The following is a 24,499-nucleotide window of genomic DNA, read 5'->3' on the forward strand; positions in this document are numbered from 1 at the left end:
CACTGAATTTTATTTGGGAGTATTAAAGAAAAGAGATGTGTATACAAAAACATTCTACACTTTTAACTGAGGAGATTGGACCTTAAAGCTTGGAAAAAGAGTATGAAGGAGAGGAGTATTAAACTAGGCATTTCCTGTCTATAATCTTAATGTAAATATAATCTAAAGATTTTTGGTTGTAAAAAAAAAAAATACATATATGGAATTTGATATCACCCACTTTACTGTTTTTTTATTTGTAACTGTCCATAACACTCTGTGGTCATGGAGACCATTCATTTTTTAGATCTGCTTCTCTCTTTTCAAGGTTGTGGGTTTAATGCAGCCTCTTCTAGTTCTCAAATTCTGGTAAAAACCTGTTCACTTGTTCTCCTTTTTAGCATAGTGGCGGGACTGGGATTCCCTTCCTGATGGGTAAAACACCTGACATGATGAATGGTGGCCTAGTGGTTAGAAAGCTGAGCAGCTGTGTCCCAAAGGTTGGTGGTTTGAAACTCAGTCTGTCAGTCTGGCTCCCTGAGCAAGACCCCTAACCACAGATCACTCCCTGTGCACCACTCAGTGTTGGCAACACACTGCTCCTAAGGGATGGATTAAATGCAGAGACAAATTTCCCTTCTGTGGGACTAAACAGGGAAATATATCTATGTATGCATTACTTTGTATTGGTCATCAAACACAATCACACAAAGCTTCCAAAAAACAAAGTCATGTGTGTTTATAAATTGTTTTTAGAATACTGGATAAATATAGCATTTTTAAGCTTACATTTACTATCTTTTAGCCTTTATACTTGGCCTGATAAAGAGGCTATTTCTAGAATGTTACTCTGACCAACACAGCATGTTAACATTGTGCCTTTAAGTCTTCTTATAATTAGTCATTTTCAATTTCTATGATTTATAGGGTATTTGTTCATAGCTGTTTCTTTGCCAGATGTTTTGGTCAGCCTTTTCTTTGGAGATGCTGTTTTATTTTATTTTTTAAAGCATGTGAATGTATTGCATGTGTATGCTCATAAGACAAGAGAAAAGTGTGCCCATGCTAAACACAAAACTAAGTTTATCTTTCATTTGTTCTAAATGATAAGGACTTACAGGATGAGTCAATCATGACACTGCCTGCTGTGATCGACGCAACTCAAAAATACAAAAGACAGTCTATTGAAAAGAATTAGGTGTGCTTAGTGCATTTAACTTCATCTACTGCATTATTGGCTACAGCTATTGATTTTCCTTTCATGATATGGAGATTCATTCACACGCAAGAGCCCATCTCATCCTTGATAACTTTTTAACCTTGAGAAATATGCATGCTGAAGCAGACCTGAAAGCAAGCTTGGTCCGAAGTCTAAACTGATGAACTGGCATGGATTAGCATAGTTTGCATGTTCCCGTAGGGTATAGGAGTAGCCTGAAGCTGTTCACTTTATTGCTTGTTTTTTTGTGTATGTGTATGTGAAAGAAAACTTACTATGTATGAGTGTGTATATGTGTGTGTGTCAATAGTCCCTCTAGTGCATGGGTGTGGATTCATGTAAGCCTGTCAAGAGCACTTGGGGAAGAGCTGCCAAGGTGAGGGAGAGACTGACCCTGTCCACCTGTCCCTGACACCCACCTCAGACCTCTGACTGTCTCACACATCACTACTTTACACACATGAATACACACAAGTGATTGATTAAGCCAGAAAGCTTAAGGCTCAATGTTACGAAACAGGAAAGTGTTGGTGGAAAAATTATCAGGTAGTAGAGCCTTTGTCCCGGTTAGTCAGGTCTGACAGAGAGACACGCAGACAACCCTTGCATCTGGCTGTGGCGTCAACTGTCTGAAGCATTATAGTGAAGAATGCTAAAAAAAAATGCAAACCAACTAACAGATCAGCACTGCATTTCTATTCATTCACCATGCACCATTAACTGCAGTGACTCAGGGGCTGAACGTACCCTGCAATTTCATGAAAGGGTGCGGAGCACTGCTTCTGACACATGCTAGGGCATGTTTCAAAGTCACGCTCAGATGATTTGTTTTTGCAACAAGTCTCCATTTTTTTCTTTTATTCTTGTCAGGGGGAAGAGGTTTGTCTGTCAGCTACGAGTCATTGTGATATCGATGACGTTTTTTTTTTTTTTTGCTTCTTCTGTTCCACTCAGTTTCCAATCTTAAAGAGCCGTGTTGACAGGAAATGGGGTGAATCCATACCAGATGAAAGGGAATACCTTGTCAGCTCACATAACAACAGAGTTCTTTTCAAAACATTGCAGACTGGGCATTAAAATGGCCTCTCCACACTTAGCCTCTCATGCGTATGCGTCTAACACTTTTCATAGCACCTCACGCTCCATCAGCACACTGGCAAATAACAATTAAACATCTTTATTTTAGACTATTTTCAGGATGGTAATTGTAAAAACAAAGTGTTAAGAATTTAGTTTTTTACAAATAGATGACAAAATTTAAAGGAGCACTGCGCAAGTTTAAAGGTTAAATATTTAGACTTTGTTTCCCATATATGTCCTTACAATTGTCTGACTTGTAAAATACATTTTCTTTTATTTACCGCAGTTGCCTCTATAGGCTCCATTAGTCAGTGATTCAGGTGCGTGTGTGTATCATGCAGCGTGTTCTCGTTCACCTGGCTACTTTGTTGAATCTCTGCCGCCATTGACGCATTAACAAGAGAACACAGACTAAATTCAATGTTTATAACTCTCTTACCTCAGAAGATATTACGCCTCTAAACCAAAGACCTGTGCAGCCACAGCGGCAGATGCCTTTCCTCATCTCCCATGCACATGCAGAGCATTCGTGTCATCTGTGTTATGCTCCTTTAAGGAAATAGCTTTTTGTGCTATCTTGATATCTTTTTTTTTCTTTTTTTGCAAAGGCTTTTTTTAATTGCACTTGTGTACAGCATAAAGAACATTTCGCATAATAGTCACATGATTGATGTTTGCTCTAAAATTATCTTCTGAAAGGTGGAAAGCATGGCTTTCAAGCCCCCCTAGCCATCAGTCTTCATTGTATCAGGTAATCCAATAAACCGCCATAATGGGCTCAAAGAAACTGACATCTTACTTTAATGGTAAATTAATTTAACCTGACTAGACACTTTGTGTAAATCTAAATAAATAACCTTGATATGATGATTTAATGTGGGATTTTTAAAATGATAGCTTCAGGACAACTAATTATTATTGGAATGGAATAAAATGTCAGATACAAATTACCAGCTTTGTTGGCTGCTGGAGGCTTTTTCTGCTCAAGATGAAAAGTTCTACTGGTTTGAAATGCAAAACCTGATACCAAGGTTGTCATTGCATATGTAGGCATACAACTCGCTCCAACAAAAGGGCATATTGACCTATTTTCTGATAAATTCACAGCTAATAATTATTTGAAAACTTTGGGGCACTCATACATTTTGTATAAAGCATTGCACCTTCATTTCTCGATGGTCAGGCAATCCTTAAGTCTGAAAAAGGAAGCACACAACAGTGGAGTCAGAGAAAAAAAATTACATTTTGTATCCTTTACCAGAAATATATAAAACAGCTGTACATTGTGAGAAACATGTACTACATATATATGATAGGATGTTAAGAAACAGGTATCGAATATTTGTTTGACTGGTCCTTCTTAATTGCCCTTCAAAGTGAATGCATTCATACATGGTTGTTTGTCCTGAGCGTTTCAGTGTTGCCCTGTAATGCAATTGCAACCTTTTAACGGTCTAGCTTGCCTCTTGGCCAATATGTGCTGGTCACCATGATGGATTGGTGGATGGTTGGTTTCTTGAGTAGATTTTATATTTGTAAATGTGGTTCATGACAAACTGTGACATCAGTGAAGTGACCTTACAGAAAACCTTTAATAAAAGAAACCATAATTTTATACTCTTCAAGCACCGAGTTTATTGGCTGACACGCATAACAAAAGCCTCCACGGAACCACACAAAGCCTGTGGCTTTCCCCAACCCGACATGCAGGTATCGAACGGGGGAATTTTAAGCTGAAAACATCCCGAGTTTAAACACAAAGTTTATTGTTTTAAAACCTTTGAAACTGTCATTTAAAGCACTGAGGGATTTCTTCATAACATCAACAAGCAAATCATGCAATAAAACAAAAATCCCTATTTTTGAATAGGGATTTATTCACTCTAATTCATAAATTGAAGCAGCCTTCAATTTATAAATTGGAGTGGTAGATGTTGTTGTGCCAGTTCAGACATGACAAAAAAACGGCATCAATTCGGGACGTAACGGACTGCGTTACCCATGATGCAATGTGGTCAAAATGGCCACCAACTCATGTGGTCAAAATGGCCACCAACTCCCATCATGCAACACGGCAAAATGGCCGCCGATCAAGATAAGGTTGCTATGGTGATGGCTATAAAAGCCGATCACACACGACAATCTTCCTTCTTCCCTGGCTTTAGCCAACCCGAGAAGACACACAGCTGTTTCCGTTGGGGTAATCCCACGCCACGTGTTCGATTGCTCGCTGGACCGAGATTTTTCGACGCAACGGTTATTCCCTGCTTTGTATAACAGGAGGTCGACTAAAACAAGTACTTTTAAATTCCCTCTGATCAAAAGACTGAGAGACGCCGTATCTCCCAGTGATCGAAGAGGACCCCGCTTTGTCTGGCCAACAAAGCGACTGTTGAACCCGGAGGAAGAAACGAAGGAGCTTTTTCCCCGTCCCGCTGCAGCCTGCGGACAACTGCGCTCGTCAAGACGCGTCCAGAAAGCCGCACTACTCGGAGCGCTCCGTACCAGCCCCGAGGCACCTCAAAGTAATGGGGTCTCCCCTTTTATTTCTGTCTCACCAACAGGGTGTTTAGAAGTGCCTGGGCAGGCGTTAGAACTTTGTAGGTGTTGGTTAATGCTTTTATTCCACGACGAAGTTGGAATTATTTTGCTGAACATTCTCTTTGTATGTGCATGCATTTTACAATTGATTTTTGCTGTGTTGATTTGTGATCCATCAAGAACCCCGCCGTGGGTTACTGCTTCATTTCTTTTCATCTTTTTTCCCTGCTTTCCCCCCTCTCTCTTTTCGCTTCTCCATATCAGTTAATTTCTTTGTCCGAGCTCGATTCGCGGGTTTGTTTAAACTCCCAGTTAGCTGCGCCCTCTCGAAGCGAGACATTATCCCATCAGCGTAAGCGTGGTTACGTCATTAGGACCTCCCCTCATACGTCATCGTAGCAGCCATCTTGGGAGGGTGACGTGTATCTGAACTGTGAGTTAAGTTAAGATCTGCTAACCGCTCATTTTAATCCATTGTTTATTTTTGTTTTGTTCTTTATTTCCACATATATAGTTTGCATGTTAGTTTAGTAATGAGTAAGAATTCCAAAGTTGTTGAATCAGAGAATTACTGTAACAGGGAATTGCTTTTGGTTCAATAAAACCAACGACTGCGGAATAGACATTGTTTTGTGTTCAGTCCAATTCACAGTTGCCTGGGTATTCAGAATTCAGAGCTAACCTCCTTTGGAGTTAACATCTGATATTAATACAGAGACAATATCATTGGATGGTGATAAGGAATAAGGATTTAAACTCTAATTGCAGTTACATTGGGGTTCTCACAGCCTGCTGGATAAACCTCGTCGGTTAACAGTCCGACCTGATCATTTATTCCAGCATAAATGAGTTCATAACAGCAAATTAACTAATGCATTAGTGGTATAAATACTTACAAGCTTATAGCTAACATCACCACCATTTGAACTATATTTGTTATAGCGGAAATTTGAGTTGAATGATTTATTATTTAAATTATAATACCAAATTATAATTAATAATAATAATAATAAGCATATTCAACCAGCTTATGGCATAACAATGTGATGCTTCTTACAATAGCTGCCAATGTTCCAGATGAACAAATCAGTAACAACTGTCTGTCTGTCTAGAAACTGGTCATTGGTTCTTTGGTATTCAACAACAACATTTGATATTATTAAGAGCTTCAGTGGCGAATTCGAGTCCAGTGGGTTGCCGGTTCAATCCCCTGCTCCAACTATCTCAGCTGTGTGTCCAAGACACTTCACCCACCTGATGGCAGTGATCAGAGGGCCCAATGGAAATGTGTGTCAGTCTGCCCCAGGGCAGCTGTAGCTACTGACATAGCTCACCACTGTCAGGGTATTAATAGATGAATGACTGTGTAAAGCGCTTTAGTGTCGGACTTCATAACGCACTATACAAGTGCAAGCCACTTACCATTCATTTACTATAGCATGCATTATAGTCAGATCATCTTGATGGTTCCGGCCTCTACTCCTTAATTTCCTACACCAGCAGTTGCAATTGTGGATCATCCTGCAACTTTTTCTCACTGAAAGGCAAACTGCGCTTGCACATCCATGCCTTCTCTGTTATGGTAAATGGACTGATATAGCGCTTTTTACAGTCATACTGACCACTCGAATCGCTGTACACTAGAGCCACCTTCACCCAATCGCACTCACTAACGCACACACATTTAAACACTGATACGCAGCTCGGTAGGCAACATGGGGTTAAGTGCCTTGCCCAGGGGCACATTGACATGTGACAAGGGGAACCTGAAATTGAACACACAACCTTCTGATTGCAAGATGACTACTCAACCCATCAAGCCACAGTAGCCCTGTGTTATGTGTCTATAGCAGGAATGTCTTTACCTTCCTTGTGTCTGATGGTAAAGTCATACCTTTGAGGCTGTAGTAAAATTCCTGCACCACTGGTGAGGGGCTTTTGCAAAACGGATTCAAATAGCGTGTTGTCACTTTCCAAAATAATGTGATGTCCTATATGGTGAAAGCGCTTCCATCCACATACAATATACAGCATAAAATTATTTTTCAATCTGAGCATAGTTTACCTCACATTCAGTCCGCAACTTGGATGAATAACCAATTGACATTTTCTCTTTGCAGTAGGGCTGCACCAAGTTCATATTTAGATGTATCAACTTGCAGTGTGAGTAGCTTACTGCTGTCAAAGTAAGTCAAAATAGGTCCTGTTTTGTGTTGTCAAGTCTTACTTTTTTTCTGAATGCTTCGTCATGCTGAGCATCCCATAGAAAATCATTTGACTCCTTAAGCAGGTGTCACAGTGGCGTGTTGAGCTCTGACAGCCCCAGAGCAAATTTGGACAGATAGTTAATCATATCCAAGATAGCTTCCAACTCATGTTTCAGGGTGGTTCCATGTCTCCATCTGCAGCATTCAATGTTGGATCCAGCTTAAGTCTATCCTTTGTGATGCTATGACAAAAACAGCTGACTTCAGAGGTAAAAATAATAATAATAATCTTCTTGTCAAGGTTGAGCTTGACTCCATTCTTCCTGGAGCGCTGTATCATAGCAAAACTAGTTTGGTCATACTCCTCCTTGGTCCTGCCATAGACAAGAATAGCATCTACATACTATTCCCACAACTCCTGGTAAGCCTTTATATGTCTTATCTACTTTACACAGAAACATGTACTGTGAAGATTTAACAATGGAATGCAGAGAAATCTGTACCAACTAAATAGAGTGGTGAAAGTGGTACATTTTGATGATCAGTAGCCTGATCTGGCATCCATAACACTGAAGTGGCAGGCTCCTGCTAACTTGTGTGTAATATCATCAAGTGTAGGAAATGGTTTGTGTAGAAGTTTAATCCACTTATTCTGATCCACTTTATTCTGACCAGTGCGGGATTTCTGTGCTGCAACCATTGAACTGACCCATTTGGTCAGTTCAGTGATTTTGTAATAATCTGTTGCTTTTCCATATTGTGCAGCTCTTCTTTCAGGTTATGCTGCAGGGCTAAACACCACTGGAACTACGTTGGTGTCAACATGGATCAAGCATTCACAAGTTAACAGTGCAATATGTGTGAAAACAACTGCAAACCCATCTATAATTTGTCTCTCAGCATAATTCTTCACAAACAGTAACAAATTAATTATTACAAAATCAAAATGTGTCCTTAATCCTAAAACTGATGGGGCTTTAGAGTTAACAATATGCATTTTCAGAATAGACGTTTCCACACCTATCCAGGAGTCTTTGTCAATTCTGGTGGCTCACACTTGAGTAACCTGCAGTTGGTACACTGCTGTTTTTAACGGACATGGAGGCCCATCCTCCTAGGCGTGTTCAAAGTCAGAAGCAAATCAGTTACCCAACTGTTACTTTTGTGAGTCATTGGAACTTATTGCTTGGTGTGAGCGGAGTACTTGGTCCCCTGAATCATGACAAGACAGTTTATGTAACCTCTTTGGAATGTGTTGGAAGACCGAGCTGTAAACACTGGGGAATTGGGAGAGCAATTCTCCCCTTTATTTAGCGAAGGCTTTTCTCTTTTGACCAAGATGGCTTCTTGCACCCCTCTTTCAAACCATCTGTTCTCTCTGTCCAAAATATGGATATTATTGTCATCAAAAGTATGAACTTTGTTCTTGAGCTGCAAGTGGACTGCAGAATCTTGCCCTGGGCTGCTGGCCCTCCTGTGCTGTGTCATGTGTTTATGTAGCTGTTATTTAGTTTCTCCATTGTAGGAATCTGAGCAGTCCTTGTTGCATTGGACCGCATACACAACGCCGTTCAGCTGAAGTTTGGGTGTTCTGTCTTTGGGATGAACCAGTTTTTGCCTGAGAGTGTTGTTATTATTAGGTTTGAAATTTACTGGTATGTTATATTTTGAGAAAATTCTCCTGAGTTTCTCAGAAACTTCTGACAGATATGGAATGATAATGTTTTTGTGTTTCTCTCAGAAGGAATTGAGTGAAAGTCCAGTTGCCTCCGATTTAAGCCTGTTTGTTGTTGCGATGACATGGATACCTGAGAATTTGCACAGACATGTTGGCATTTTATGTTTTATGTTACACTGCTAGCATTCTCTTCCATACACATAAAGGAGACAAGATGAGGTCTGTAAAGAGCATTTTAAGTTTAATGCTTCAAACACATGTGTGGGAATGACAATAGCTTAAGATCCAGTATCTAGGTTAAAAAAGAATGTGACTTTGTTTGAGCCTACCTGGATATCTCTGTAAGCTTGTTCAGTGTCTCCAATGCTACTATTGTCTAAAACTGTTTCAATAAATAGGTCTTTTGGGTCTGAGTTGTTGACCTCCTCTTTATGTACCGTGTGCACCTCTTTTCCATGACTGGAATCACAAACCTTTGCAAAACAGTTCCACTTATTGCATTTTTTACATTAATTTTCATTTAGTAGAACAATCATCTTTTCCTCCATTACCTTTATTTTCACAGTAGTTGAATGTTTTGAGACGTACTGTATTTCTATCTGATTTGGCCATGTGGCTAAAAAAAATGTTTCGCCTCATCTTGCCACATTTTCTATGTTGCACCCTTGAACCACTCTCTGTTAATAGCATGGACATTCTGCTTATTTACACTACTGCTGCTGCTAGCTATAGTTCTTCACAGCACGTGTACCATTTCATGGGACTTGACAATGTCTATAGCTTTGTCCAGCGTTAAGTCTGAACCCACACTAAGCAAGTCTTCTCTCACTCTTGACGTCTGTATACCAAAAAGAATACAATCCCTTTTCATTTCCTCACTATTAATATAATTACAGTCTTTTCCAAGCAGCCTTCTGTGAGCGTCCACATGTTAAACATGTCTTTTGTAACTCCCAGCAACCAATGGGAGCGTCTGTTATTAAGATGTGATGAACAGATGTTGCTTAGCAATGCTTTATACAAATTAGTTATACAACAATAAACACCACGGCTCCCAGCAAACTCACAGACAATAAGTGTTTACATCCCTGCTGTTCTATATATCGTTTTTCCATCCTATGTAAAGGGAAAAACTGCAAAAATACACATGCACATTTTGTTTTAAATTATCCTATTCATTCTTTGAATCTAAGTTTGCTATTTTTAATAACTGTGCAGCATTTTTGTATTAGCTTTGTTTGGATCTGCACACTACTTTTTGGCTATCAGCTTTGGAAGCATGCAGGTTCAAAGTAGATGACAGATAATAACAAAATGTAACCCATGATATTTTGCTCTTCAAGAAAACAATGGGAGCATTCTTAAGTGTTTGACATAAGGTCTGTGTGCGTAAAAAGTAAAATAATCACTGTATTCATGCGCTTCAATAACCTTACTTTGCCTCTATTTAAAAGCTTCTTTTGTTGTAGGAGTTGTCCTTTATTGAGGGACAATACAAGCCATTTCTATTATATTCTGTAATTCTATTATATTATATTCCAAATAAGACCAGCAGCACTGCATGTCAGGAAAACTTTAAAGGTCACAAAGGTAATGACCTGAAAACTTTGGCTATTTATATTGTATATTTATATTCTTTTCTCTCTCTTTGCATTACATTACATGCCAACATCTGGGCACCATGCAGCCAAATTTGACAAGCAAACAGCAAACAAAGACAGACAAAGCGCTGCTCATGTATCAACGCTGGATGAAAAGTGCCAGGCACAAGGACAAAATGTAATTTATCTTCAAGCGGCCACCAGTTCATTACTTTAAGATGCTATCCATTCTAAAATAAATAATAACAACCCTGTGATACCCAAAAGGACATCTCTAATAATAATGACTATATAAAAAATGTGAAATAAAACATATTGGTTTTGCTAAATCCCCTATAAGACAATAAAGCAAACAGTTTGCCAAAGCAAATTCTCAGTTCGATCAGTTATTTAAAACAGACATCATCTCCAGGTGTATTTTGATTATAAAGTATAAGTTTGTGTATAAGTTTATTTAAAGTTTGTTTGGATAGAAGCACTGTACTTTAAGCACAGGACACTTCACATGGTTTATATTTAACACACTGTACTCAACTTTTACATTCAGACTACGTGTTAGCCCATTTCATAATTTGTTCATCCTGGCTAACAGTGTTGTCTAGGGGGAGTCCATGATCCTTTCTTCTGAGAAGCACTCCACATTCTACCTTAAAAAAAATAGCCCTCCTATAAATTGCATCTTCATTAAGGAATAAGAACAGGCAATTTTGTAACAAACACAGGTACTTGTTGTCTTGTGGTTAGGCTGTAAGTAGCATAGAGCTGCAAGCCTTGAAGAAGGCAAGGGCTGGATTAAGAGGCACACGCCGTGAACACCATTAACACCGCTAAGAACAAATAGCTCTCTGGTGTTAGGGCGGTGGTAAATGGTCTTGCATGGTGGCATTTTAGCATTTTCCTCCACAGGGACTTCTACACTTTAGACCAGTCACAGTTCTCCAAGTCCTCTAGACACAGGGCCAGTGAGTTATAAAAAAGGGCATATAAAAAAGAGACATAAATAATAAAGAGACTGTCAGGCCCAGGATAGCTAAATTTCCCTCTTGTATAATAAAACAGGAATCTGATCATAGTAATATTCTGGCATCTTTTAGGGCATACTAACAGATGAAGGCATCAAATCTCGCTATTGAATATATCTTTGCACCCTCAGAAAATTATCCTGTATGAGATGACCAATTGAATCAAAAATGATGGAGAAAGCTTTAGTGAAATTGATTGCATGACCTGTCTTGAGGATTATTATTATTATTATTATTATTTATTTTTTTTTGGTTTTCTGTGGTGTTGAAACAATGCTAAACTGGTAGGGGAGACCAGGGCTAGTTGTCACACGGGTAAGTTGTCACATTGCAATTATCTTCTCCATCAGAGGGTGCAACTAAAAAGTTGAATACTATTTTTCTTCCTTTGCATGGTCAGGTCTCACGGACTGAGTTAGAAGAGAACAAGAAAAAAAGTAAAAAATATTAAGTCTATATTTTTTTAAATAACCTTCATTCAGATAAAAATATCTAGCAGTTAGACATATGGACTTGTTAAAGTAGATATTAAGGCATCCAGTAATTGCTCAGTAATTTAGCCTAATGTTAAGCTAGAGCTAGAATTAGCAAACATGGTCATTTGGGGCAACTTGTCACAGTCATTTTGGGGCAAGTTGTCATATGTAACAACTTACCCCAAAATGATAATTTTTGGGGGGTAATTTAAATCAATACATCCTAATAAATATTTTACATTATTTTTACAGAAAAAAATAGCAATTTAAAGAGAGGACAAAGTGAGAAGATGGTCAGGAGTTATAAAAGAAAAACAGAGCATGGCCGTGCTGAGGGCAGTCAGGCAGGTGTCCCAAGATCACAAGTCGAACAAGAGTACAGCGAAGGACTTTAATGTCAATTACCGTACTTTGGCGTAAACTGTAAAACATTCACACCAACGGAAATTCAGGGTCAGACAGCTATCAATCAATGTTTCATAATATTTCATTTTATTTCATGTTATTTCATATGATGCATGTGCTCCTGGCAATTCAATCTACATAAGCTATGCCAAAACTGCAACTCAGATGAGGAGTCTGACTCATGAGATTTTCTTTTGTTCTTTTGTTTGTATTCAAAGTTTAAGTGCCAGTTTCGCAATGCATGTTGCATATTATTTTATGCTATTTCATAAGTAGTAAAAATGAGTTATTGTCATTTATTCACTAAACATTAAAAAATAACAACAAAATTAATTTTGCCCTTATATTATTGGTCGCAAAACCCCGTGTGACATCTTACCCCATATAGTGTGACAACATACCCTTTATAGTATGACAACTTACCCTTTGGAGGGGCAACTTGTCACATGGTGACAATCTCCATTAGATTGCTTATAACTCTGCACAGAAATAAGATATGAAATATACCCAAATACAAAATATATACCTGAGAGTTTGGTCTTTCATCTGGTACATATGTTTTCTATATATGGTGTTTTGATTCCAATATTTATGTATGACTGTAAAAACTGTGACAACTAGCCCCGGTCTCCCCTACTAAGAAACCCACAGAGTACCAAGAAAATATTTCTCCTACCATTACACAACATTACACCTGAACTTTTTACACTATGAGGGATGGTTTTATACATTGTTATTCACACCAAATTCTGACCTAGCCATTTGAATGTCACAGCTTCAAGTTTAATCAGATTAGGCAATGTTTTAAGTGCCATCCAAATGCTAAAATGCATTGATCTTCTTCCAGGCTGATTCGCTGTTTCCTTTCCATAATATTTATGGAGGAATACCTAAAAAGGTGGTCGGAGTGTGTTTCAGAATTAAGGGTTAACTTTTCTTCAAAGAATTCACTGTGATTTTACAAATCTCCTAAAAAAAACAGAGCTAGGTTTAGAAATATCACAGTTTTTTTTTTTTTTTTTTTTGGAGAGTGGCGCACAAACAGTTGGATGTGCTACTTAAGGAAAATAAAGGAGCAAGATTGTCAGCCTTGAGATGTATGTTGTCAGGAAGAATTTTAAACTCTCAGGCGGACAGAAAAGAAAAAAAGCTTACCTCTTAAGATTTCTTTTTCAGCAGCCCATCATTTTCATCACAGAATAAATAAACAGAACTGCTTCACTAATCAGATTTAGCGGAGGCTGTGTCATTCATGAAAGTGAGACAGAAGGTCATACCACATGCAGTGATGTTCGGATTGTGGTGTTTTGATTAAGTTAAGAAATACTTCTTAAATGCTACATTTTATTGAGTATGGCTATCTTGCAACTAAGATTGTGTGCAAGTGTCAGAATGAGGAATGCAACATCCAACAGCTAGAGGCTGGTTTCCTACTGTTAACTGGACAGGTGAGCTATGATGTTGCCTCATTAGATTCAGGCACGCGGCTGCTTGCTCTACAGATGACTTCTAAAGCCAACAAAGGTTTTAACCATATGAAAAATTTTATTATTTTCTTCTTCATATATCATGGGGTCCTTTTCATTATTATCTGTGCTCTACATTTTAATTGTATTAATATCCAATATTGTTCATGCTTTAGTTATATTACCTTAATCTAAAGTTATCGGAATAGCCTCTGACCTATGAGTGAGTTAGATATAACTGTCTAAAATCTCCTTTAAACAGGAAATAGACCAACATCATGCATACTAACTGTATGATGTTCACTGTAGTGAAATAAAGTATCACATTTAATGAGATTAAGCCTGATTATATGTAGGTTAGTTGATATTAAACATATTTATATATTAAATAGTCCTTGTAAAAGCTCCTTATTGTTGTGAACAGACAAAGGAGTTCTTTAGATCAGAACCATATTTTCTTATGAATGTTCTCATCTGCCCTCCTGAGTTTACATTTTGAAATAGGTTAACTGTATTCATTTACATTCGCTGTTTACACTCATCAGGCACTTTATTAGGTACATCTGTTCAATTGCTTGTTAAGACAGAGGACAACACCACCAATTAAATGGCAACAGCTCAATTAATTCACGCAACCAGAAAAGGTGAAGACGGCTGTTTGATGGTCAAACAAAGCATCCGCGTGAGAAAAAAAATGGGATAATTGGCATTAACCTCACATGGTTGCTGATACCAGAGAGGCCAGTCTGATGTCAAAGGAGAATGGGCAGAGTGGTTTCAGACAATAGTAAGGCAGTAGCAATTTAAATAACCAAGGTATTCAGAATGCATTACATGTAGCAACTTTAAGGAGACTGGTAACATCAACAAAAGACCACTGTGAACTCAAAACAGGAAACTGAGGCTACAATGTGCACAAATGACAACACGTTGGCCAAATGTTGCATGGTACGAAGAGTCTTAATTTAAGTTGCGATATTCAGATGGTAGTACAAAATTTGTTATATACCAATATACGAATCCATCCCCCATCTTGTTGGAGGTGTTCTGGCTATTTGTGGTGGTAATGTTGTAATAGTGTGATAACTGCTTAAAAGCTGTTATTTTCAAAAGGTGAATTCAAAATGAGTCTTATTGGAACACATGTTCCAATTTACTGAATAAGGCACTATTTCCTTTGCACATTGAGGGTCTTTTAGCACACAATAAGCATCAGTTAAATACCATAAGCCTGAGTATTTTTGCTGACCATGTCCATCTCCTAATAATCACATTCTACTCCTCTTCTGGTGGCTACTTGCAGATAAAGCACTAGGTCATGAAACTTGTATCACCTCACAAGGAGTACACAGTCCAAATCTCCATCCAAAAAAAGCCCCACTGGAATATGGTAAGTTTGGGAGATTAGAGTCATGGCTCTGCACTCAACAAATCTACAGGAACTGTGTCATGTAAATGTTTTGAATCCTCATTGAACTTACTGCATATGCTAAAACAATTAAGGCAGTTCTGAAGTAAAAGGGTGTACTTATTGTTGTTACCCATGTGTATTTAACACAGTTAACACAGGAGTCTGGATTATTGTATGTTTTCCTGCAGATTATTATCTTTCCTCTACCAAAATAAGGTTACCACTGGTTACCAATACAATTAGTAATTACAATGTTGTTGTTTTTTTGTTTTTTTTTAGTGAGTAAGCGATCACTGCCAGGGCTGTTCTTTGTTACAACACAATTTGCTTTTTCATTTCATTTCATTTCATGTGCTTTATTTGGTTGTTTTCCAGTTTGATTTCATGCGGTTCAGGGGTTCCTTTTTATTATTTGCAGATCGATGTGGTACAATTGGTTTTCTCAACAGGAGTCACACATGTTTTCTAAACATTTTTAAAAGAAAATGAAATTGTTTATTGGTATCCCATAAAATTGCAAGTCCTTAGAATTAAATTAAAAAGCCAAAAATAATCCCATTGAGACTATCTGGCAAAAAAAGTGACCATCTGGGTTTCCAGCCACCCATTTTCTGTACCTGTTAGATCCAGGCAGGTTTGCCAGGGTGGGTGGATTCTGTCCCAGCAGTCATTAGGCATGAGGAGGGGTACACCCTCGAAAGGTCACCAGTCCATTTGAGAGACAACACAGATACAAATAAGACACATGACTCTGCGCACACACACACACACGCCAAGAGAGAGCGAGAGAGACAAAGAAAGAGAAAGAGAACGAATATTTAACGGCCAATGGGCCTAACGTTCATGTTTTTGGACTGAAAGGTGGAAAGACGGCCTGGAAGAAACTCATAAATGTAAATGAAAAACAGAGTCGACATTCAAACTGGGAACTTTCCAGCTATGAGGCAATAGTGCGTACCACCCTTTCACTGTGAAGTCCCCCCTTTGGATTAGTTTTAGCTAATGGATAAGAACTTAATTTTGCAATTATGGTGCAGTGATGACAGCTTTTTGGGAAGAGTTTATTTTAAACCAAATTGACATATTGGTGCACTATACTATGCACTATACTGTGTAGTTAGAAAGCTTTTTTTGTACTTTATGCAAATAAAAAAATGTTGAACCAAGGAGAGAGAAATCACTGATGTGGTCTACAAAAGATTTGTGTTGTTCATGTCATGAAATTCCCTTAATCTTGAATGAAATCAAATATATAAGATAACCAAAATACATATGTCCCTACTACATTTAGTCAATTATGTTACAAATATTTCACCACAAAATCCCTTACAAGTTGGGACATACTGTATGTATATATATATGTGTGTATATATATATATATATATATATATATATATATATATATATATATATATATATATATATATATATATATATTCATGAAGTTTGCAAGAGTGACTGCAGCAAACAGCTATGCACAAAGTGAATTTTTTTTAGTTTAGAAGCATGAGCCAGTGACCAGTCAATTAGCAAATGTAAGAACATGAGGCCACTGTGCTTGTTTCTGAGTAATTACTTAAGGTTGGGAGTTGTGAAAAGCAATTGGATTATGGGAGGTACAATTAGAACTGCAACAGTGGCATTACATGCACTTAATCAGTTCCATCAACAAATAATGCTGTGGCATTGTTTCATTTTGTCCAGTGTGTGTGGAATTTAAAATCTCCCAACCCGCACTCCCAAACAGACACACTCTAAAAACACTTAGTGAAAAAGATGTCAGTCTCCAGTGTCAGTAGATCCCACTTTACTGAGGGGCAGCAGAGGTGAAAGGTCAAAGGCTAATTGAGGCTCATTGGACTGAAACAAACTTTGATGACAAGTCGTGTTCTTCATGTGCCCGCAGTGGAGGTCAAACAGTCCCTGGATGTGCTGTGAGCATCTCATCACTTAAACTGCAGGAACAACAACCAATTTGTCAAGGAGGTTGGTGGGGGTTCATTTGGCTGGCATACATGTTACCACAACCTGTGGGAAAGGTGATTTTCTTTTACACCAAAAATAAATGTATCAGCAAGACCCCCTTAGAAACCACTAAATTAAAGGTATTCTTGGCAAAAAAAAAAATTAAAAAATTGACAGCACTTTAAGAGCTCATTAATGTGTTGTGTTTTTGTTGTATACCTAGGACAATTCATTATTGCATTAAAAGCTAAATGACTCATGAGAATAATCAATAGCATCATCTATTTACAATAAATAGCACAAAGGACAATGTTGCTTCTGCTAATGCAATGCATTCCCTTTGATTACTGATCAGCCATATGTAGACAACCTTAACTGCACAATATGTCTTGCCATTACCTCCCTGACCTCATTTTGGCATAGTGACAACATTATTCAAGTGAGAGCTGGAGAGAAAGAGATATGGGGCCTTTGGGGAAAACGGTGCAAGCGAGGATGGAAGTAAAAGAAGTCTGCAGAATCCCCATCAATAACCCTCCTCCAGTTTTTGTGTATGAAGAAAGGAGAGAAGGTGGGAGGAAAGGAGGAAGGGAGTGCAGGAAGGGGGACTTGGGGGTTGGGACAGGGTCAAAAAGGAGTAACCATTAGCTTAAAAAAGAATCCGGATCAAATGCTATTTTTAAGTTCCTTATTTATTCTGCTCTCACAGCTTGGGGTAATTTAAGAGTTGTCTAAACTCAGACGTTGTGCGAGGGAAGAGGCATCCATCACCTGGAGAGGACACAAGGTGTTCACAAGGAAAGAGGGATGAGGGGCCCAGGAAAAGCAAGAGGGAGAGGGATGGAGGGAATAAAGATGGCTAAAGACAGAAGACTCTAACTTTGCATCATTGTCCAGTACCTTCTGTGTGTCACTGTCTTCGTATGCGCATTGTTCTTCAATGTATTTTATCTGTGAATTTTATTTTGGATGACCAGGATTTCACAAGTAATGTACTGTTGCTTTTTTCATAGAAAAAGTAAAAAGTAAATTTCTTGCAACAGCAGATCAGCTCTCAATACCAAGTAGCTGAAGGACTGTATTGAGACTTTGAAAAAACTGTCAACTTGACATTTTATTTCAACTATTATTTTCAATGCCCCAAAGAAAGATGTGGGCATGGTATAATATTCACTCTCAGCCACCAGGAAGTTGAATCCTTCCTTACATTTTACCAGGGATAGGCAACTATCATGTTGCATGTTTTTAGACAGAAACATGTGATATAATGTTCATAAGTTCTAATACTGAGAGGTCACCAACATCTTTTGCTATTAAAAAAAACATACTGCCCCACTTTTCCATGACAGCATCAATAAATATAAATATATTTGAAAATCTAATTCAATCAAATTATTTTGCATTGTTTAGCAGTACAGCTGTTCTAATGTATTTAAAGGGGTCTGTAGTCACATATTTTGACCATAAAAAGAAAACACAATAAAACATATATTCATCTTCAGATAAAACAATATATGCCAAGTGTTCGACCTGATAATGTTTACTTTGTCATTTTTGAGCCTGAAAAGAACTTTGCATCAGGCCTAATCAGCAGACATAAACATTGTGTGCTATCTGCTGGAAGTACTGCAGAACTATCAGAAAGCAAGAAGGCGACAATTGACGCAGCTACTGAATGAGCCAGTAGACTGTAACACATAAAGAAATACAGCAGTTGGTATTGTAATAAATGCATTCAGTAACTGAATATAGTTGTAAGACAAAGGAAACACTAAAAAAGTAACAAACATTGTTCTTCTTTGAAATATTCTGCATAGTTTGACTTTTCATATCAGTTAAGAATTTCTAGAAAATGACAGAAACCTTTTATATGAGTAAACAAAAGGGCTAGCTGTACTTAAACCTCTGTCTCATTGGTAAACACGGTTGGGAAATGAAATACAGAGATCCTCTTAAATCTGAACCTTTCACATAGGTGAACTTCTTCATAAAAAGAAAACACCTCGGTTGTCAAATTTAGTTCAACTGTCAGTAATCAGAATGACGTGCTTTGTAGAGAAGGATGTACTTCAACTAATATCCAGTGGAAAAATGTCCTGGAGGCTGCCTTCTGGTAGTTACACAAATTATAATGTGTCACACCAATGTATCTGAGTAAGCAGTCAACCTTGGTGCTTTGATTCCCACCATTGCATGACATGGCATGTTGATTGCAATTCAGTTACTGCTATACATAGCAGACTGGCTGGTACAGCTGAAGGGGAGTACTCATGTAATTATGCAGGCCTTCACTTCGCGGGAAACCGTATATTTCATTATATAATGCAACAGTTATGCTTACACTTCTCCCTCAAAGCCAAGGCTAAAGAAAGGGCTGTGGACTGCCCATCTTTAGTGCGTAGCCCTCAAAACAGAGCAACTGATAAACTACAAGCAAGTAAGGAAAAGCTTATTCTTTCTTAAAATGTCATGGTGTGTGATCTGCTGGGGATCAATTATCTGATCATATCACTCACCCTCTAAGTCAGTATATACAGTCATATTATATAAATTAGAATATGCATTCCAATGATGCTTCTTTTCTTAGATTAAATGCACCTTTTGAAAATTATAACCTTTACGAATGTATTAAACTGCTTTTTAAAAGGCCAGCATTTCTGTGCAGACAATCATCATATTTAACAAAAATCAAGTCTTGAAACCACCACTCTGTGTTTTAATCGATACTGTTTTCAGTTGGTGAATTGTGTTACTGAAATAAACTTCAATTTATTCTAATCTAAAATATCTTACCTCTGTTCTCACCATCTTGTAAGTCATTATGTATATGACTCTAGCCTGGTTAGCCCCTCAGCGACTCAATTTGGACTTTGGTATTGGACTCATCTTCAGTGTACAGACCTTGGACTTTCTAACTTTATTTTCTTGAGATAATTATCTGAGCTTAGATCAACTACTTTGTGCATCAATATGGAATTTGTGCCATCTTTGGAGCAAGCAGTCCTCCATCCCAGACACAGCCCCGAAGAAACTCAATTTTCTAGAATCATTGTTTTACTTTCAGGAATCTCTTGGGTGCCTTTTCCCCTCAGCTCACATCTTTCTCATGCACCAAGAAAATGTCTCCAGTACTAGGAGAAGAACCCTCACTGGGCAATCTAAAAAGACTTAAGAATTATTATGTGCTTTGCAACCTCTTGGTTGTTTTAAAGACTAACGTTCAGGAGTGGAGTCAAAGTTAGGAAAGTTCCCCTTAATAATTATAGTATGTGTTTAATAAAATCCTTAAATCATTTTTTCCATGACAGAAGTATGGATTGGGGTATATTCAAGTTCAGGACCATCACAGAAAAGTTTGACTGTCAAACTCCGATATAACAGGTTGTCAATCTTAAAACACTCACCATTACAACCTCGGCTCATAACTGTAACTTAGACCTACGTCACTAGATAAAATCACACATTGACAGCAACTGGATAGTATTTTGCAATACAGTCTTTACTTTGACAACTAATTTTAATTTCAGTGGATTTTAGCTGTGAGATCCGTGCATGTGTAATTTACTGTTCAACAATAAGCCAATTAGCAGAAATCATCTTACCATACCACAAAAAACGTTCACATTTTTTATTTAAACCTAATCGAACAGGATATAACCAGGAGCTAGAGAATACCTGTGGTGAATTTACAGGGGGAAAAAAAGTGAAAAAATAAATCTTTCAGATGATAAGGTCTAAGTTGAGCCCCTTGTCTTATGTTACTGTTATTGCTGCCTTCCTCTTTTTTGTCCATCTAGAAGGTGGGCTTTGGCCTGCTTTTGCTGGCAAAGAATGATAACTTAATTCAGCGTAAAAAACTCATTATGCTACGCTACAGATGGACCCAGCCATGCAGAGGAACCTTTGTGCTCCCTCCGGAATGCCTGATTGAAACAGGAGCAATATTAAAACTATAAGCCAACCATTGGTTAATGACAATGACGCACATCAGGGCACAAAGGAAATATGGGAAAGAAAGAAAGAGACTGAAAAGCAAAAAAGAATGAAATAAACAATGAAAAAAATAAAAATACAAAGCATAAGATATACACACACGATAGAAGAGTGTAGCTATGACTGTAAGCCAAGTTTGCTCAACATCTTTTAAGGAATAAATAGTAGTTTAAAGTAAAGTATTAGTGTTCTTGGTCATAGCCTTAGAATATGTTATGTGTGTCACCCTAACAAAACTGCTTAGTTTTCTTTTGAAGGAGTCAAAAGAGTTCAAGGTGTTCTTTTTCACTCCCAACTAAATCCACCCATTGATCTTCCAAAATCAGTCTAGAAAGGGCAAGAAGACAAATCCCAGATACCTTGGAAGTCTTCCCATTGTAAGATTCTCATACAATAAATACTTCAGCAAAAGATGACGGTAAAAAAAAAAATCAAAGACAGTTATAATGTAATCAATCAACAGTGCCTTAAATAAAAAGAAATTAAACTCCTTTGAAGGTTGAGGCAGATGGTGGCTCCACGATAACCTCCCCGCCCATATGCCCTTGGGGGCCAAGCAGGCAAAAAGCATGTAAACATGTTTTATTACAGCATAAAACTCAGAGGAGGCCAAAGCATGTCTGGACTCTTGTTTAAGGGCTTTTTCTCTACCCAGAAAAAGGTATGTGGTCTCTGAGTTCTTAAATGGCTATAAACATGTATGACTAACTGCAAGGTAATGGAAAAGAGGTTAAGGAGTAATGGCCTTTGTAGAGTATCAGATGTAGCTGTGTCACGGTGTTACTGTTTTGAAGGTAGGTCTTTGAGAGTGTGTCTACTCCATAAAGTATCCAAAATGAGAGCTAAATAATACTTATGCAATTACTATATGGGGGGAAAAACAACAAGCTGACATACAGAAGTATTCATTACCAAGAAGCTAGCTGACCCCTGTTTTATATACTTAAGTGAAAGAGACTCAAGATGTCGTCTTAAAGTTAGGAAATAATTAAAGAAGCATAAGCTGTCTTTGCAGAGCAGTCCTCATACACTATAGAAAGTAACTGAAGTAACTGTGGATGGTACTAAAACATATTAAAATTATTCCAACATTGTAGTTTGTAATTAATGTTCAATAATCAATAAATCCTACTAATGTGAACTATTATTTGTGGCAAATCCTACTTACATGTTGATTATCTTTTATTCAAAGACATTTAATCAACCTTTTTTTACTGTCTTTCATTGTGGCCTATAGTTTCAAAACTGACACTCAAACATTGATTATTTACACGTTTTAAAATTTTGGGGGGTAATGAATTCTTTTTTTTTCTACTTGTTTCTTTTATGCATTATCTGCATTATCATATCGTCCATTAATTGTTGCAATACTTCGTGCTGCTACATATACACTATTCATGTGTTGATGTCTTTTTGTGTTACAAATAACTTTCCTGTATAAAATTTATTTTCTGCTTTGCTGCTATGTTCCTGACAAATGACAAATACTTATATTTATACTGTTCCTCTTTTGCGTTCTGTTTTCACTCGGAGCCTTGCAGCAAAAATATGCTTAAATGTACATTGAATGTGCAGTTGAATAAAGTCTGTCTAATCTAATCTACAAGCAATAATTTGAAGAAAAAATAATAATTTATAAAAATACTCTAGAACTTAATTCAATTGTTCAGGTTATTTAATCTTTCTGCTTTTTTTCTATTTGCAGCACATTGTGTTATAGTTATTAACAAGGCTTTTAAAAAATTCTCCAAACTTGAGTCCACAAAGCTTGCCTCTAAATATCTATGGGATTAATTTGTAAATCTATAACAGCAATTTCAACACCTAATCACACTCTGATACCAAAGTTAAAGTCATTAGTTGTGATATTGTAAGACAAAACCGCCACAGAGACGAAAACCCCAAAGCCCAAAACAATTATGGACATATGGCATACAGTCCCTGTGTAAACAGAGGAAGGAATGCAGCCTAACTGCATTCAAATGCAAATCTTGGAAAGTCAAATCTTTCATACAAAGATGAGGGAAATACAAATTACTTTCAAAACTGGAACATCAAAATGCTTAAAGTTATCTGTACTTCAAGGTATAGGATGAGTTTATCAGAGATATAAATTCCTAAGGATCCAACCTGGACCTTGGTCATACATAGAGTAGACTGAAAGTTAACCTTTATTTTATGTCAGGCTTTCTATTGTCCATATTTTCTGATGGAGTAGGAGGAACAAGCACTTGTTCGAGTCAGGGGAGTGGTTGACATTTTGGAGGTTTTAACATCGCACCTGTTGGAGGTATCAGGTGGAATATTGAGACTCTGTCTCAACTAGGATGACCCTGAAGTCATTCTTCGAGTTTCAAGTGGCATTCCTTGGTATACATGATGGGGAGACCTTTTGAAAATACAGAGAAAAACACTAATAGTTAAGTATACAAGCAAGAGGTATTGTGTCTGTGACGATCCAAGGGTACATCACTGCTAAGGTGCTGTGCCAAGTTAAAATAAACAGTAGCATGGAAAGAAATGCATGAATAACATTCAGTAGTGCACATATTTATTGTTATTTGCGGGAATACATTCATTAAGAAAAGAGGCGTACCAGTACACATATTTATACCAAAAATATATAGGACAGCCCTGCTGGTTCAGTGCGTGCACCGAACAATACAGTATTGTTTTATACCAGAACACATGCAGAATGTATATATGCAGAAGGATGTGCTCAAAGCAACGTTCTATACAACACCTTTAAAAATGAGGGACCCAAAAAAACAGAGAGGAATCCCGGCTTTCACCAAACTCTGTTATTTAGAAACATTAAGGTTTCCATGCAGTTACAGAAATAAGAGGCGGAACGAACCAAAACCTTGTCAGCGTCGCATTTTTCAACAGCAATAAGGTATTTGGCACACTCTGCGTTTTACTGTATTACCTGGAACAATGTCAAGTTCTATGTCAACATCACTTTTACAGAGAAAAATTAGCTGACTTCCAAATGGCTACCTTTAGGATCCAGTCAGGCAAACGCCATACATGGTACAAATTGCCAGTCAGAGGAATCTACGCTGATGTGGGCGAATTCTCCCACCGGTTTGCATGATTCACCTGGTCTGAAACGATGTGAAGGGAATCACATATGTTTTATCTTTGAACATGGGCACAGTATTATTAAACATTTTTGAACATCAACATTGACCATTTTATTTATATAATATTTACACTGTTTATTATTATTCTATCCATTCAGACATTGGTTATGTTTTAAGTTTTAGAGCATAATAAAAACAACTACATTTAATAAACTGAAAAAGAAGCTTTGTAACTTTTGTTTTTTTGTTTTACTGAACAGTTTTCATGTTTATATATATATATATATATATATATATATATATATATATGTATGTGTGTGTGTGTGTGTGTGTGTGTGTGTGTGTGCGTGCGAGCGTGTTTATGCGTACG

General features: G+C 37.5%; 1 long non-coding RNA gene across 1 annotated transcript; it reads right to left on the reverse strand.

Moving 5' to 3' along the window:
• Positions 1 to 543: 543 nt before the first annotated feature.
• Positions 544 to 23,353, reverse strand: LOC118564067. Its single transcript, XR_004931603.1, has 3 exons — positions 23,325 to 23,353; positions 3,442 to 3,474; positions 544 to 581 (listed from the first exon to the last, which is right to left on the reverse strand). It is a non-coding gene; the product is annotated as an uncharacterized LOC118564067 (long non-coding RNA).
• Between the last annotated feature and the right edge of the window lie 1,146 nt (positions 23,354 to 24,499).

This window comes from Fundulus heteroclitus, chromosome 9 (genome assembly GCF_011125445.2).
Source record: "Fundulus heteroclitus isolate FHET01 chromosome 9, MU-UCD_Fhet_4.1, whole genome shotgun sequence".
NCBI classification, from domain to species: domain Eukaryota; kingdom Metazoa; phylum Chordata; class Actinopteri; order Cyprinodontiformes; family Fundulidae; genus Fundulus; species Fundulus heteroclitus.